Consider the following 19,496-nt stretch of genomic DNA (forward strand, 5'->3'; position numbering starts at 1 on the left):
TCCAATTTTACTGCCGTGGCGGTAATAAGGCAGCAGCCGCCGTTTCTTCTCGTCTGAACCGCTAGTACCAGCTGGAAAGCATAAGTACCACCATAAAACCCCCACATGGGCTCTTCTCTGTCGCCTTAACCCTCTACGCTCAATTTTGCCAACAACATATTGCATTTGTATTTATACCCTGTAAGGTCTATACAACGTACGGTTAAAACACAAAATAACTACCGCTTTAGCGTATTTGTATGTTAATTTAACACCAAAGACATAACCTTCCGAGCATATCAGATGTGAATCGTAATTGCCAGTGCGAATTTTTAATTGGATTTTATTGTTTGAAACGATCAAAATTTTACTCAGTATGTTTGACATTTTGCCAAGTAACGAATAACGAAACGTATCGGCCACGAAAATAGTTCTGTAAGCCTATGAACCGCCTGACAACAGTTATATGACTAGCAGTGCTGCCACTTGTTGTTCTTATATCCTAGCACATAGAAAAACAGATGAGATCAACAGGTGGCAGAACAGTTCTCAGTGAACGTTACCGAATTCTCACTATCATTCAGCGGTCATTTATCAAAAAATCTCTATAATATCGCCTGACGGAAAAGCCACAACTGCCATCTAACGATACAACGACGGTAGCCACTTCACTTCCGCTTCGATGACTTTCTGTATGGAACCGAAAGCGGACCGACACCGATGCTGCAGTCATTTTTCCTTCACTTCGGCGGCTATCTGCCAAAAGGCGACGGCGAACAGGTGATAGTTGGCGACACTTTGAACACGGGGGAATCATTCCAGTGCCGAATAGTTCTCCTTGACTTGTTGAAGACCAAGTATAGTAAGTAAAGGAAGTGTATGGTTTCGATAGAGTAAATGAACTGTGAAATGATAAATTAACCAGCAATTAATACGTATATTATTTTAATTTCATATATTATCAATATCTGTTCAATGTTTCATCCTCTACTTTTTTCAACTCTTTCAGGAAATATTTTCAAAATCCAAGATACCCAGATAAGCATTTTTAGATTCCATAAAATAGTATTTTTATCATAACATAAATTAATATTGCTGCGAAAAACAGATATTCTGGTGATAAGAATGTGGTAGGTGTATCATAAAACAGACTTTTTAACACAGAACATAGCACCTGTTCATACGACCTTCACAAAATGACAAAATCTCATTTAATTTGGTGTCGGTTCAGTGCTGCTTATGAGATATCTTGTGCTGTAGAGTAGATTTACGATCTAAGTAGACAAGAGGTAAATGTTAACATATGTACTTACATTCACAGCAGATGTTTAAAATAGTGTCCCTTGCATCGATGCTTCTGGTAAAGAAGCATAACAGTTCGCTTCGGTTCATATGCTCTATCTCTCAAATATTATGCATATATGCATTAAATCTTCTCACAATTCTTTTCCAAGTTACCCTCAGTTCTTCAGGATTTCATCGTATCATTTTGTATGAGGGCATTTCTTTAAGAGGGATAGTCACCCCTGCTTTACAAACCCATTAATTCCTCAGAAGGGGTCACAGTAGCTCAGTGATTGAGCACTTAGCGTGTGATCCTATGTTCGATCCCCGGCCAAGTAAGTTTGTGGTGGACATCACCGTGTCGGATGTCCATGAGTTTTCTCGTGGTCATCTCATTTAATTCCACACATTCCACCAACTCTTCCAACTTCCAATATCATTCAATTGCTTTAATCATTATCTCTCTTAGCCTAAAGGCCATAACGTGGGACGTTAAACTGAAAGATTCAATTTTATTTAATTTCATTTCTATTTCTTAGAATGTATAGTTCTGTAAAACTTGTCACGCCTTTAAAATAACTTAAATTTCGACAATTCGATCGTAAATAAATGTCAAGAACATTTCAAATGCTACCAAACTTTGCTGCCTTTCGAAGATGAGACGAACAAATACTTGATGTCCGAATCTTATGCAGATTAATCTACTCAGTAATTCATAGATATATACAAAAACAATGGTTAGCTTTGCCCAGGATAGTACACTAATTTTACATCTGCACCGTATTTTGGAACAATATTCTTATGTAAATGACATATTGAGTTTTTGAAAAAGGAAACAATATTTTTATTTTATTTATAATTTCTTTTAAAAAAAAAAAGCTAATAAGGGGTTTTATCCATTCTCAGAAATAATAATTAAAGAGTAGGTAAATCAAGTTCATTAGTTATTCAGAGATTCGTTAAAACTTCATTTGGAATATCTCTGAAACACTAAAATCGACAGTAAGTTTAATGTATGAGAAATGCTTGAAGGACACTGCAACACTGAAGCCCTACAATTCAAACAAATATAAAAAGCGACGTTTGAACATCTACTTAAGGTAAGCAGAATTTAATTTAATTTAATTTTGAACATCTAATTAATATAAGTTTTAGATATGTCTCATATTGTATAAAACGTGGTTATTTATTATACTTTCCGTGAAATATTGTTTTACAATAGTATATGCTATTAGTATTAAAAAACTTAGATATCGTTTCGTTTTTTATTGGTTCATAAATAGCCTTAACTACAGATAAAACTTGCACCGAACACAATGCACAATATACTAGTATGGAATGTCAGAATAAAATTTATGAGTAATATAGGTTCATAGAACTCCGTTAATCACCTCAAGCTTTTCAACATGACAATAATGACTTACGGATAGGTTAGATTAGAGTAGTTTAGGCTGGGTAAGGTTAATTTAGGTCAGATTAGATTATGTTAGGTTAAGTTTTGTTCTGTTCACTTACTTAATATATAGATTTGGCATCGTAGGGCTTATCGGAACTTGACCCCATAAAACAATATAATGATTCCAGTAATACACTTTTGTATGTTTTTCTGAGATGTTCGTTGGTATGGAAGAATATGATTACGTAGAATACGAATATAACTACGAAAAATAAGAAGAACATGAATGCTTGCAGATTAAGAATATGACTCCTACTTTTTGATTTTTGTTTCCCTATTCTTGCTCTAAATAATGTCCTAATGCACTCTAGATCTATTAAATTTCTTATATTTTGGGTTTGTACATCGTGGTTTACTCTTTAACACAGAATTAAGTGTCTTGAACGCTTAAAGAACAGTACTTTAACAATATTTAAATCAATGAATAAACTCAAGAAGTTCATTGAAATGAAAGAAATTACAGAGCAATGATACAGAAAGATTCAAGTGCAACATTTTATGTAATGCTATGACCCTCACATACGCGAGCAATTCTTATCACGTTATGTAATATCATTAATAATGTTTTCAGCGTCATATTTAAACAAGAAATGGAGAAAATAAAAGTTAAAATATTCTAATACTTAATATTCATAAATAAACCAGTAAGTAGACATTTAAGAGTAGATTTTATTTTGTAATTATTACTATACAATTTCGAGTTATAACACCTTCATAACATGCAATTAGAAGGTATAAAAATTCAAAAGTACAAATAATTCAATTTAAGTTTCGAGACATCGTTCCTGAAACATTTTTCATGTAAGTATGAAATTGCAATGTTCCTTTTTCTTCTTTATCGAAAGAATAATGTCCTCTGTAACCTGACTCCACTAAACTTCTTTTATATAAATCTCTTTCGACAGCACATTATAATAAAAGCTCGCATGGACGGATAAATACGTTTGTATGTTAAAATAATGCTCATTAATATACTGAATAAGTATATTTTGGCGTTAGCTATTACAATTGTTACAATGTCGCACGGACGTCTCAACACTAGGATCGTACCTCTCCAACTGACTTATTGGACTTTTTCACACTCAGTGTATCCAACTACAATATGATACCACCAATTCAATTCTTTTTTCATTTTTATGCATACAAAATAATTCAACAGATCTTTACAAAATCTTAAACACTACAAAATAAACAAATGTAAGTCACCATTCACTTACGCCAGTACTGAGCCAGATATAAATAAAACATAGTTATTGAAATTCACGAATAGACAACATAAATACAGAGTGGTCCAAAAGTCTGGAACGGATTATTTAAGTAGATGATACACGCATATATCAACTAGTGGGTGGAACACTGAAATGGTCATAGTGGGTAGAGGCAAACTTTTTGGTCACATTACTGAGTGTCTCACCATCTTGAAAGTCTACAATTTTGAATCCAAATTTATTTCTTTATACAGCAGGAAGAATACGATATATCGGTTCATATTAGGAAAAGTCACCAGCTACGTTGCCGAAAAACATTGTTTAGGGCGACCACGGATGTCAATGTATGAGGTAATGACGGTATTCTTTTTATTTTGGCGTCCCACGATTATGCACTGATGCTAAGGTAGACAATGATGATCTGATGGATGGTAATGGTGGAATTATGAAAGTGGGAGGAAACAGGAGAATCCTAAGAAATCACACGCACACGATCTTTGTTCACCACAGAGCCTACTTTACGGAATCAAATGAGGGACATCACGCGCCACATCTATCACCGCGACTCCTAACAACGACAACTGTTCAATTGGTCTGTCATCAGTGTGCGCGTAATCGTACAACGTAGAACCCATCTTTTTTTTTTTTTTTTTTTTGCTTGTCTAGGCGACAGTGTCGCAATTCATTTCCCATAAATTATTCGAAAAAGGGAAAAATGTTATAGAGAATTTTGGAAATTTCCATTTCAATTTCCCTATCATGTGATTAGGGAAATCCATTTCCCTATCATGTCCCCTTGCCTTTCCGGTGCGCTATAGCATTTCTCAGAACGCCAATTACATGCTGAGTAAAAAACAAAAATACTTTTCTGTACGAAGGTGTCCAAAATGTTTAACAACTTATGGATCGCAAACCATTGTGAATCGTACCTATGTTCATGGGATTTTTATTGTTTAGAATCACCCATGGGTTGTTAAATCATCCGATAGAATCATCCATGCAAAGTGACCGAGAAAAAAGAAAAATTGCCGCTCCACCTTTTCAAAGAATCTAATGTTTTCATGAATGTTTATCCTACATCAGGGTACTTCAAAACCACAATTAATTATTTTTTACAACATCCCATGGTGGCAAAACGTCTGCAGCCATTTTGCGCCTCTTCGATTTTAGGCGTTTACGTTGTTTTGAATATCTCAGCATGTATTTGTCCTACCAAATTGAAAATTGCTGGACAACTCCAACTCGTGCAGAGCTAAAACTTTGATATCTCAACTTATTTTCCTAGAACCACTTGAAGGGGTTGAAATCAGGGCCTATAGTAGCAACATTTTTGGACATTAGAAACGTGTTTGGGAAGAGGAAACAACTGACGTAAAAGTCTGAATTTGTATGTGCATGTAGTCTGGGGCTTTAAGTTAATACACAAAAATTTACAGACCTCTAGCTGCTTCCAAACGCCTTAAAAAATCGTAAATTTGAGGAATTGTGCCAATTTAACATGTTTCACTGTCCAATATCTCCAATGGGCCTGGATAAAAAAAAATCTGAAATTTTGGGAATAGTTAATCCTTTAGTATACAATAACACACAACAAAGCGCGTTTTGTGTTTTTGAGCAGAAGGGGGTTAAAGTATTAAGAAATGACGTCATAGTCTATTATGTGTTTTGTTCTTGAAATGTACTGGAAATTTGTTATTAAATGAACACTTAGAATAAATTGATTCCCATCCTACCAACATCCAAATATTTCCACTTCGTCGTGAATCATCCTTCATGAAGAATTTTATTTCTTAATTGGTATATGATGTTGATTAATATTTAAATTGATATACAAACGTATGCGGATCCAGGATATGATGAAGGGAGAGGTTAAACCATAGTTTGCCGTTTAACCAGTGTAAAGAAAGTAGGGTTGAAGCCAATTTTATCCAGTGTATAGCCTACCTGAGCGTCAAGGAGGGGTTATAGCCCCTATAGTCCTCCTTGGATCCTCGACTATATATATATATATATATATATATGAATGACCATTTATCTTGATGCTTTCTTATAACTTTTAAACTAATAAACAAAAAACGGTGAAATTTTACAACATACAAATATCAGTAGGATATTTAAGTCCCTGTAGGGTAGTAATGCCAACATACACGGAAGACATATACTGACGTATGTAAAAAAAAACACGTATGTCCGACTTTTAATTTCTTTATTCACTGTAGGAGTTTGAAAATCCGCATTGTACGGTGCTAGTTATGGCCTTCTTAAAATATATCATATTGCCCTATGTTCTCACTTTAGGGGGTGTTTACCACCTTCATCCCCCACGTTTGCCGATATATACAGGGTGTACTTTTAATGATGGGTCAAACTTTAAGGGATGATGGAGAATGACAAAAGTAGCAGGGGTGTAGCCAAGGGGGGGCACATCGGGGCCAGGCCCCTCCAAATGGTTTCCTGCCCCCCAAATGACAAGCTTTTAAGACATCATAGTAAAATTATCTCGCTTCATTCATTTAAAAGTAACAAAGTTTATTGACAATTAATAATTTATGGTAAAATAGTATGGAGAAATATTGTTTTTCCATACCGATCGAAAAATAGTATAGTATCTCTTCCTTATACCCATCGAAAAATAGGATACTTTTTTTGTGACAGCAGATTACACAATTTACTGCGATTTATATTTGACAGTTTGAAGACAAAGGTTTTAACAATGTACTACAAATACAGCCATAAAACAAAGGTACTAAACTGATTTGTAAGTACAGTATATTTTTATATGCTTTAACAAGTGTTTTAAAAGACATAGAGGATGGAAAATTTGGTGAGAAACAATGTTTTTATTCAATTTTGATTTCATTCGCTCTCTTTTATTTCTACTCAGTGTAATAAAATAATTATGTTTTTTTAGTCACGAATAATAAATAAATATTTTTGTCAGGAAACCATAAAGAAATTAAGTGAAATTTCAAAGAAAATCAATCTTGTGTAGATAGGTTCTGTATACAAGGTCTTAAATTTAAATATAACCAAGAAAAGTTTGGTTGCTTTTTCACCCACGACCTTCGAACATCGATATGTCACCTAACCTGGAAAATCAAAAATAGTCCCATCGTCAGCATCGACGACCTTCTGAAAACGTTCTGGAAGGCCATGAAATCCATCGCGGTAGAACTTGGTGGGCCGTGAAACGAAAAAAGTATCAGGTGCATTTTGGACCTTTACTAGGGATTTGAACTGGCGTCCTCTAAGGTGATTGTCCAAAGAATGGAACAGGTGATAATCGGACGTTGCAATACCCGGGGAATATAGGGTTGCAATATTGTTTCCCATCCAAGGCGTAAAATGGTGTCCTGAGTCATCCTAGCCACGTGGGACTTAGCGTTGTCCCGTAAATGAGGACCCATTTGCAATTCAGAAGTGATGGCTCCAGAGTTTTGAATTTTTGTTGAGCACAGCTCAACTGCTGACAGTACACAGTTGCATTAATACTCTGACCAGCTGGTAGCAGTTCCCGATGCACGATGCACCAAACTCACAGAAGGACCTTCTTCTGGTACAGTGCTGGTTTCTGCTGTTTTGAAATCGGTTCATGGGATGCTAACCAATGATGACGGTGCTGTGGAGCTTCGTATAGGACACATTTTTTTATCACATGTCAACGCCCTGTCCAGAAATGGCTCCGAAATAGTAAATAAACACAGGTGACTGCCGCGTTGCCTTCTGGCCCGGAGGGAAAATATGAGAGACCCATCGACCCAATTTGTAGTGCTTCAGAAGTTGATGGATGTGCTGCCGAATGGTTTCATCACATATTGAATTGTAGTCCCAGTTCCTCTTTGTACATGTGTTGGTCTTCTTGCACGTGGTGTTTTCGGGTGTTTCGTCATCGTTCTTAAACTTGTTAAACCATCGCTGCAATGTCCGCGTCGTCACGACACCCTCACCAAAGGCCTGGCATATCTTCTGTCCTGCTATAGCGGCGTTTGACCTCCATTTGAACACGTTCAGCATACATGCTCCTATGACGCTCTGTGGATGTAACACGTTCCCTCTGTCTTTACGCAAGTTCACGGTGTGTCTGAATTGCCACAACCAGTTAGTATGTTGGATATACCCACACCAACAACTGAGGTTCGCCATATCTCCACTTGCATTCAACTCACAGTGTGAGGTCCAATTGAACACAGACCTCCACGAAAAGGGATAGAACTTTCTTGGTTACCTTTATAGTTATGCACAAAAGTATAGCGTTTGGTCCCGGGCAGTAGTTCTTGATTAAGCATAATAAAAACTATCTTGAATATAATTTATGGATAATAATAATAATAATAATAATAATAATAATAATAATAATAATAATAATAATAATAATAATAATAATAAGCTAAAATAGTGTTTTTTATCTTCCAGAAGAAAACCAAAATTTTCCTTTCTTTCAGGCCTCAAAAACACTAGCAGCAACACATTTTTTTTGGCTTTGTACATTGTAGCTGGCCGCCCCTCAAAAACGACGGGCCCCCCTAAACAAACTTGCTGGCTACACCCCTGAAAAGTAGTGATTTAAGATAAGAAGTTGTTATCCAAAAAATGAATCTGTAATGTAACCCGTCGAAAATGTACCAAGATAGGATAAAATGAACAAAACTAGAGAACGAATTGTCGGAGAAAGGTCGGGTCAAAGGAAATAGTGCATTATTTGAGCTGGAGATATGATTCATGTACAAACCAATAAGGAACATTGCCGGCGCAAGAGGAGGGGGGCTCATATCACAGCACTGGTTGGGATTGGAAACATTGGGTAAAACTAACTGGGAGGATAGAAAAGGACACGGAAAGTAATTCGAGAGACGGATCCCTATTTCGGAAATGCAGCAATCCTGAGATATAGCCCCCCGAAACTGCGATTGACTAATCCTACAAACGAGCGAGAACGAGAGAATGAATTGTCGGAGAAAGGTCGGGAAAAAGGAAATAGTGCATTATTTGACCTGGAGATTCGATTCATGTACAAATCGACGAGGAACAGTGGCGACGTAAGGGTATGTTCACAGGAAATGGACATACTTTTCGTACCGGAGGCAAATATCCGACGTGTAATCTGAGTTGCAATTGTCATAGTAGAACCGTTTGAAATATCGGGAGCGAACAACATAAATAAAGGATGTACACAGTGGTATTTATTTGGAAAATACATGGTTGTACCAGCATCGAAGTAGATCGCACTAGCTACCGATAGTATAAATGGAGGTGAGTTATCAGCATCATCATATACTAGACTTGGTTACTACTAGCCACAAGAGAGTTCCTATACCCCACAGCTCGAACATTGTTGATATGCAAACATTATCTTTTAATATCATCCTTGATGCATCATGGTTGCGTCGTAAAGCACTCAGATCTGAATCCAGCAGTCCTGGAGTCGATCCCAAAATCATGTAAATCTTCGTGTTCGATGACATTGTTGCACTGGTGTCTCCGGGTTTTTCATAGTTCCGTATTCCACGAATTATTGTAAATATCATCAGACCTGACTTTCAATAGACTCAAGTTGCGTTTTATTCTAATTTCGTGACGTTGTGGCAAGTACAATGGCCCACACTAAACCTTGCATAGAAAATATAAATCTTTTCTTGAAAGCCCTATTTAGTAATTCACAACAAAACACGTTTTGCTTTGTTAAAAGCATCATTCGACACCTATCCTTCCTTGAATATCATACCTTACGTACAGTAAGTTGTTTGCTGCACACCAACAGAGGAAACAAAAGAGTCTCTGTAGCGGTACGCCCGCTGTATTACAATACTCGGAGGTCATTTAGGTCATCATTTGGCAGGCGAGTGTTTCGTTCAGTAAACTGAAGAAGGCGTGCTTCTATTCCGTGGGTAGTCTCTTAGTTTCTGTACCTGTGCGTTGTCTGTGCTCTTGGTCGGTAGCGGGATTAGTGCAGGAGCGAATGGAGTTCACGTTTGAAGAAGTTGAAGATATGGAGATTTTTTATGGGCTAGCTAATAGAAACTGTCATGCAGCTACAAGGTTATATCACTACAGATATCCAGACAGACGACATCCAAAGTACTCCATGTTTCCGAGGCTACTTCAGAAACATGACACGCCCATTACGTTACGACCGCGGAAGCAGACGAACGACCAGAACTCCAGATCTTGAAGAAGAGGTTCTTGATCGTGTGACAAAACAGCCTTCGACAAGCACTAGAGCATTAGCACATGAAGTGGGAGTTAATCAGTACCGTTTAGAGAGTACTCCGTGAACAACAACTACATCCCTAACGTTCAAGACCTGCATCCTACAGACTTCGCACCTTGTGTGGTGTTTAGTGAATGGCTAGTGCAGCGCTGTTTGCACGATCTGTAGTTTCATGCCGCGATACTATTCACAGACGAAGCCTATTTTACGAGAGAGGTTGTGTTCAATGGCCGGAAAAGTCATGTGTGGGCCGACGAAAATCCCCATGGTATCATTGTGCGTGGACATCAACAGAGATTTGGGGTAAATATCTGAGCAGGCATCGTCGGTAACAAGCTTATAGGACCATACCTCTTACCAACTCGCTTAACTGCACCATTATACGCATTGATCGTGCAAGAAACACTCCCTAAATTATTAGATGTATCTCTTGATGTTCGTCAACATATATTTGTTCAGCATGAAGGGGCTCCAACACACTTTGGAGTAGCTGCTCCCCAGTCCATTGACTATTCCTTCCCGCATATGGGATCGGAAGGGGAGGGCACGATCCCCTTATCTCAACCCAAGTGATTTCTTCTGGGATTATATAAAATCTCTCAACTACGATACACCTGTACAGAACGAAGAAACCCTTCTTGCACAAATCCTCACTGCCTGTGATATCATTAGCACGAAACCAGGCATCTTCGAGAAGATGAGACAAAACTTATTAGGGCGATGCCTTGTCTGCATCGAAACCAGGGGACGCCGTTTTGAGCACCTGCTGTGAGTGTAAGTACATTTGTCTTTTTACCAGTATAATTTTCTGTCTTGTCTAGTCTTAGTATGTGTCGTTCTCCATTACCATACACGAGTTGTACGATTGTTGCAGTCGGCCTCATAAGTCACTGTTGTCGTTTATTACGTACATATTTCTTGCTCCAAGGATCCTGCTTCCTAGGATCGCACTCAACTTTCGGTGGTATCCGGGCTTTGAGGTCCCACATTTTGCCACAATTTATACAGCTTTCGTGACGCCGGCAAATCTCCTCACGATTTGTTATGTCCTCTTGAATCACTGTCAATTCTCCATAGCCCTTTTTCCAACGCTCCAATAGTAATACAGTACATTTCTGTGATTCTCCTCTTGCGTCGCCACTGTTCCTCCGATTTGTACATGAATAGAACCTCTAGGTCCAATAATGCACTATTTCCTTTGACCAGACCTTTCTCCGATAATTCGTTCTTTCGTTCTCGTTCGTTTGTATTAATCAATCGCAGTTTCGGCGGGCTATAGCTCGGGATTGCTGCATTTCCGAATTAGGGATCCGTCTCTCGAATTGTTTCCTGTTTCCTTTTCCATCATCCCGGTGCGTTTTATCCAATGTTTCCTATCCCAACAAGTGCTGTCATATGAGCCCCGTCTTGCGCCGCCACTGCTCCTCATAGATTTGTACATGAATCGAATCTCCAGGTCCAATAATACACTATTTCTTCTGATCTGACCTTTCTACGACAATTCGTTCTCTAGTTCTATTCATTTCTGTTCTATTTTGGTACATATTCGGTGGGCTATAGTTCAGAACTGACACATTTTTGGATAACAACTTCTTGTCTTAAATCACTTCTTTTGTCATTCTCTATCATCCCTTGAAGTTTGGCCCTTATATATAAATTCGTATGTTCTGCTTTTGATTCCTTTATTTACTGCAGCAGTTTGAAGCAAATTCGCATTGTGCGTTGCTAGCTATGACCTTGCTAAAAGGAATGATATTGTCCTTTGTTTCCATTTTAGAGGGGTGTTTACCCCCTTCATCCCTCACATGAATAAAAATCATGCATGTCCTGCTTTTGCTTCCTTTACTCACTATATCAAGATTAATCTAAAACAATTCTCTCTTTTCATCAAAAACTTGTTGGTCCTATAACATTATAACATCGATAACATTAACATTGTGGCTTAGATTTCCTACTATTATACCTTTCACTCAACATTTTAATAAAATAAGTGATAATGATATAATGTTATACAATTGTTCACTTATGAGTTTCATGCCAAAAGTACGTGCCGTTTTGTTCTAAAGTCCTCATTTTTTGTCATATCAGAAAGCAATTGCGGCTTCGGAGACCTCTATTCTTCGTCGCTAAGCAGTGCAGGTTTTGTTTGCTAGGTGGCAGCAGTTGAGTTACAATGCCTGAACGAGTAAGACGCATTTCTAATACTGCCCGAGGACATTAGAATCTTCGGTTGAAGAGCAATTGATAATTATGAAATTCCTGGAAGCTGGACGTTATGCAGCTGATATTCGTCGCCAATGGGAATATGTGTGTGTGTAATGATAGTACTCTTGCAGAAAACACTATTTGGAAATGGATGGGTGAGTACAAAGCAGGGCGAAGGAGTGTGAAAGATGAGCCGAGCTCTAGATGTTCAAAAACAACATCAACTAATGCTAAAATTGCCCGTTAAAAATTTCATCATGAACGATAGGCGTATCACTATGCAAGAGATTTATGATACACTGGGGTTAGCAAAGGGAACAGTAGAATGAAGAATTACGAACAAACTTGGCCTGAGGAAAGTTTCTTCTCGCTGGGCTCCACGAATGCTTAATGAAGATCAAAAAGAGGCAGTAATTCGATCAAATGTAAATTTGACACGCTTCAAAAGAAAGAGACGCAATTTCGGGAACGGGCTAAAACTCCCACACTCAGAAAATGTCAAAACGCCCACACAAACGATTATAACTCCCACACAAATGGACAAATCTCCCAAATCCACGAACAGTCATAACTCCCACAGCTAAAACTCCCACACTCAGAAAATGTCAAAACGCCCACACAATCGGTCATAACTCCCACACAAATGAACAAATCTCCCAAATGCACGAACGGTCATAACTCCCACAGGCAAAACTCCCACACAGGTAAGCGGTCATAACCCCCAACAGTCATAACTCCCACACAAATTGACAAAACTCACACACATAGCAACGGTCACAATCCCCACATAAATGGACAAATCTGTCACACAAATGGACACAACTCCCACACGCATAAATTGTCACAACCAATAAACAAAACACCCACAGCAAAAACTCCCACACTCAAGAAATGACAAAACAACCACATAATCGGTAATAATTCCCACACAAATGGACAAATCTCCCAAATGCACGAACGATCAAAACAAACTTGTACTTCTTTTTATTATTTTTAGCGTGTGAAACTTACAAGATGTGCAACCAGGATCATTTCAAAGTGTGGGAGATTTGTCCGATTGTGTGGGAGTTTTGTCCATTTGTGTGTCGGCTGTGACAATTTCTGTGTGTGGGAGTTTTGTCCGTTTGTGTGGGAGTTTTGTCCGTTTGTATGGGAGTTTTGTCCATTTATTTTGGGATTGTGACCGTGGGTGTTTTGTCCATTTATGTGGTGGTAGTTGTGATCCATTCTGTGGGCGTTTTGACATTTCTTGAGTGTGGGGGTTTTGGCTGTTGGAGTTATGACCGTTCGTGCATTTATGAGATTTGTCCATTTGTGTGGAAGTTATGACCGATTGTGTGGGCATTTTGTCATTTCTTGAGTGTGGGAGTTTTAACTGTGTGAATTTTGACCTAGACCCGCAATTTCTTGTAAAGTGTTATGACAATGGATGAATCACATATTTCATTATACAACCCAGAAACAAAAAAAAAAAGAAAAAAAACAATTAATGCAGTGGAAGGACACAGATTCACCACCACTCCAAAAATTTCGTTAGGTGCCACCCAATAAGAAGGTGCACTATCTTCTGGGATTCCCAGCAAATATTGTCCCACCCTTTTCCGAAAGATCATACAATTACGAGCGAGTACTTTCGTAAACTTTTGTATAAGAAGTTTTGGCAAAATTGACTGAGAAACTACCGCAAATTGCAAATGGAAATTTCATCCTCTGCATGGACCGTGGTAATGTGTGACCTTATACTTGATTAAGTACGGTATTGAGCTACTGCCACATCCACCCTAGTCACCAGATTTAGCCTGAGTGACTTCTAGTTATTCCCAAAACTCAAAGATTCTCTTCGTGGATGCCATTTTACCAGTTGATCATCCCTGGGAAGTGGTATTTTCCAGTATCTAAAACATGCCCCAAAGATGATTATGCCACAAACTATACAAAATGTACGAAGTGATGGCAACTGTGTATAATAAAGTAGGAGAGATTGTTGAGAAATAGATACAGGTTAGTTCCCTGTATTTCCTTGCTCTTGGAAATTAGAACGAAAAGGCATTTTCTTTTGGTGTGCACCTTATATATGCAATTATTGAAACTGTAATATTCTATTTTATGTCATTTTTCCTCTTCTTGGTTCACTTACTTCCACTTCTATTATTTTTGTCTATCACAATATTCTCAGCCTTTGGAAAGAGTTTAGTATCCAAAACACTCCCTACTGAGTCCGCCTTGAGGATTTTAGACTATTTCTAACATATAGTACTATTATCTTTAGTGATTGGTTTTATGGTTCAGGTATCATATACACACAGTAGTTAAGAAGGATCGTAGACGTTTCTTAATTTTCAAATGATACTTTTTATGTTTATATGTTTTTTATCGTGATAATAAAAATAATAACTTGTTATTTTAAAATTCTATATATTAAACTTATCTTTTTTTCCTGACATCTATTATTCCAGCTTTGTGCGATCGACATTACAAAAATAAAGTAAATAAATAACATCTCGCAGTGAACTTCAATATGCAATAATAAACGCCAATCACAATGTCGGATGGAAAAGAAACTTCTTCAAGGGACAACAGCCCACCGGCCAAACGACGGAGACAAGAGGAAAAGGAAGAAACAAATTCTTCACTTAATAATGATGAGTTAATGCACTCGATTGAGGAGATTGACGAACAACTGTACTCACGACAACTATATGTTCTTGGGCATGACGCTATGTTTTTAATGAAACAGGCAGATGTTCTTATATCTGGTATTTCGGGGCTTGGTGCTGAAATAGCCAAAAATATCATACTTTGTGGAGTTAGATCAGTAACTTTACACGATACAATGACATGTCGGGTTGCAGACTTGGCGACACATTTTTATCTCAGTGAAGAAGATCTCGGGAAAAACAGGGCAGAAGCTTGTTTGAACTCCTTTGCAGCTTTGAATAGTTATGTAAATACAAAAGCTTACACCAGTCGTTTGACTAAAGATTATGTAAAAAAATTTAACGTTGTAGTACTTGTTAATTATCCACTTGAGGAACAAATACTGGTTTCAGAAACAACGCATGCTAATAATATTGCCCTAATAATTGCAAATACAAGAGGTGTGTTTGGCCAAATATTTTGTGATTTTGGTGAGGACTTCACGGTTGTTGATACTGACGGAGAAAATCCGTTGACAGCTATGATTGCAAATATTACAAATGATCATAATGGCATCGTGACTTGTTTGGAAGAGACTCGTCACGGGCTTGAAGAAGGCGACTATGTTAAATTTTCAGAAATTCAAGGAATGGTGGAATTGAACAACTCCTATCCAAGGAAAATACATGTGGTGAGTCCTACTTCCTTTGGAATAGGTGATACAAGTATGTGTTCAGAATATACTGGTGGAGGAATTGTTACTCAAGTTAAAATGCAAAAGAAAATACACTTCCTACCCCTAAAGGAGGCATTGAAGGATCCGAAATTTGTTATAACTGATTCTAGTAAATCTGATCGATGTGATCAACTTCACTTAGCTTTTCATACGTTAGAAAGATTTGAGAGTTCTTTGAAAAGGGCACCGAGACCATGGAATGAAGAAGATGCAAATGAATTTGTTAATTTAGCTTTGAAAATAAATGGAGTTAACTGTAAGAAAGTTGAAACTATTGATAAAGATCTACTTGCCTTGTTTGCAAAAACGTGCACTGGTAACCTTTGCCCTATTGACGCTGTAATTGGAGGTTTGGCAGCTCAAGAAGTTATGAAGTCAATTTCCGGAAAATTTCACCCAATCTTTCAGTGGCTGTATTTTGACGCCATAGAGTGCTTAGGGAACAGAAATCTTAAGATTGAGGAGTGTCAACCAAATGAGTCGAATGTTCGTTACTCATCTCAGATTACAATATTGGGAACTGACTTCCAGAACAAGCTCGCGTCTTTGAAATATTTTATTGTAGGAGCAGGTGCTATTGGATGCGAACTACTGAAAAACTTTAGTATGATGGGAGTGGGATCTGCACCTAATGGATGTATAATAATCACAGACATGGATAGAATTGAAAAGTCCAATCTAAATAGACAGTTCCTTTACAGGCCAAATGACATTCACAAGTCAAAGTCAGCAACAGCAGCCAAAGCAATATTGGAGACAATAAATCCTAATACAAATATCACTGTTTTTGATATTCCTGTTGGACCAGACAGTGAGAAAACTTTTAACGAGTCATTTTTCAAGCTTTTGGACGGAGTTGCAAATGCTTTAGATAACGTTGAAGCTCGCAGATATATGGATGCCATGTGTGTGAAATTCCAGAAACCGTTACTAGAATCGGGTACACTTGGTACTAAAGGCAATACACAAGTAGTTGTACCATACTTGACGGAATCTTATAGTTCTTCATATGATCCTCCAGATAAATCTATTCCCATGTGTACATTGAAACATTTCCCAAATAAAATAGAGCATACTTTGCAATGGGCTCGTGATATGTTTGAAGGATTATTTTCGAAATCAGTGGAAGACGCACGTCAATTTTTGGAAGATTCAAACTTTTTGAATAGAATAAAGTATATAAAGGGAGCACAGCCAATACAAATACTTGAGAATATAAAATCTACTATTAAAGGTAATCGACCAAAAACTTTCATGGATTGTGTGATTTGGGCTAGAAATCACTGGGAAGAACAATTTTCGAACAACATTAAACAACTCCTTAATAATTTTCCTGAAGACTTCACTACAACAGCTGGGCAATTATTTTGGTCTGGACCGAAGAAATGTCCTCATCCCCTACAATTTTCGCTAGATAATTCGTTGCACCTTGACTATATTTTTACTGCAGCAAACTTAAAGGCTGAAGTATACGGAATTCCTCAAATACGTGATCGCGAAAGTGTTCGTTCCATGGTGCAAAATGTTGAAGTACCTGATTTTGTCCCTCAAAAGTCAGTTCGTATACCGGTTACAGATGAAGAAGCTCAACTGAATATCGTCGAAAACATGCCAGAAGATGATACATTCGAGCAGTTGATTAACGAACTTAGTAAACCGGATGTTAAACAAGACCTTCATATAGCTCCGATATCATTTGAGAAAGATAATGATGAAAATCTGCATATGGATTTTATAGTGGCTGCCTCAAATTTACGAGCAGAAAATTACAATATACCTCAAGCAGACAAATTTCAGAGCAAATTAATAGCAGGAAATATTATACCAGCTATTGCTACTACCACATCAGTCGTGGCTGGTTTAGCTTCTTTGGAATTATACAAATTAGTTAACGATAGTGACATCTCTGCTTACAAGAACGGATTTGTTAATCTTGCTCTTCCCTTCATGGATTTCGCAGAACCATTGAAAGCCCCTGTCAAAAGGTATAACAATAAAGAATGGACGCTCTGGGATAAATTCGATATAGACACTGAAATGACGCTATCACAGTTTGTGAAATATTTTAAAGATGTACATAATTTGGAAATATCTATGGTTTGTTGTGGATCTAGTTTGCTGTACTCCCCCATCACAAACGCCAAGGCTTTACAAACACGTATGCCACTTAGCATGAAAGAATTGTATGAGACAGTTTCAAAGAAGACCCTGGGTGCTGAAGTGGAAATGCTTATATTTAATCTTAGTTGCTCAGACATAAGTGGAGAAGAAGTTGAAGTCCCACCTGTATATTACAAACTACATTAAGACGTCGCTAATGGTTCAAAACGTATATTAAATATTTTTGATGCTTTATATTTGTATAAAATTAAAGTTTTTGTAAAAGTATTTTTGGATGTAGTTTTTAAATTTATATTTTTATGTATTGATTTTTTCACATATACATTAATCGGTGGCGCATTATATTGTGTATATATGTATCAAGTAAAAATGCACTAAACGAAAAGTCTCTGTGAAACTTACGATTGTAGTAAGGATTATTTTAGCTAAGTGATGAGATTATGTTAATAAAATGGTTTTCGTGTCTTGTAACTATATTTTGTTTCTCTGATTATACACACTAAGTATTATACGTTGGAAAATGAGAATATATGGTTTTGATGGTTTGAAACAGTCGATGTTATTTACTTGAAAGCCTCAATCAATTTTAAAGTTACTACCCGTCAGTAAGTTTCCTCCCGTCAGTAAGTAATAATTATTTTTGCTATTGTTATTTTTGTAATTTCCAGATCTGTGATCTCCATTTTTACAGCATGATTGTAAAAGACATACTTTTACGAAAAAATAAATTTCGCTAAAGGATAATTACCATAATCACAAACATAAAGAATTACTTTTAGTTATGACATATGCCACAAAAGAAAAAGTTTAGGGTCGTACTCACTGAAATAGAGAAAATGAAACTTTTGGTCCTGTTAAAATATAAACCAAATAATTTGGTTTAGAATATCTTAATTTTAGAAGGATTTTCAGTGCAAGTAAGAAAAGAAATTTCATGAACGTGCATGGAAAAGACAAGAATACCAATTCTTTCTCTTATTACACTGGTGCTTGGAAAATCAGCCGTTACTTCAGCTGAATTTTTAAAATCTGTATTTTTCCTCCGATTTGTGATGTCGATAAACAATGCAATTGCGATAATAGCAAACTCGTACTTTATTTTCTTATTTTTGTAACCAACAACGTATATTCATTATTCAACAGACGGAATATTGAATTTTGGGATTTTAACCGTTCCGATAAACAAAATTCCCCGGGACATGATGTAGAATTCCTGATTAATTCCGCCCAAACCGGTACAATTTGGAATTTTATGCGTCAGTAGGTTATGCAGTAACTAGTAGGTAGGATTCTATAAAGAATCCAAATTTCCAATGAATGCAGATTTATAAATACCGTAGTTCAAGTATGCTCTCAATTTAACACCGGATTAACAAACACTTGCGCCTATGCTATAATTGAAGAAACATCAAGCCTAACACTCTCTCCCCAAAAAGTAATGTAATTTGAAATATATCTCTACTAACCAAATTAAGGGTCCTGTTGTTGCTGTTACCCATTTTATTCTAATACGCGAAGAAAATCATACGAAGAACGTTCAATTTATAACCAGAATTTTCTTTTTTTTTACGTTTTACTGTGCACAGTTTGGTGTTATTGTCTCACCCTGTGATAAGGTAGTCCTGACACTTTTCTGCGACGACAGGGGTGTATGAGATAGAG

General features: G+C 37.1%; 1 pseudogene across 1 annotated transcript; it reads left to right on the forward strand.

Annotated features, from left to right (window-relative positions):
* The first annotated feature begins 2,269 nt into the window (after window positions 1-2,269).
* On the forward strand, window positions 2,270-18,305 carry LOC145666565 (ubiquitin-like modifier-activating enzyme 1 pseudogene; annotated as a pseudogene). Its single transcript, XR_014127783.1, has 2 exons — window positions 2,270-2,363; window positions 14,797-18,305. The product of XR_014127783.1 is annotated as a ubiquitin-like modifier-activating enzyme 1 pseudogene (transcript).
* The last annotated feature ends 1,191 nt before the right edge of the window (window positions 18,306-19,496 follow it).

The sequence above is a fragment of the Thermobia domestica genome, chromosome 12, assembly GCF_964235325.1.
Source record: "Thermobia domestica chromosome 12, izTheDome1.hap1.1, whole genome shotgun sequence".
Taxonomy (NCBI): domain Eukaryota; kingdom Metazoa; phylum Arthropoda; class Insecta; order Zygentoma; family Lepismatidae; genus Thermobia; species Thermobia domestica.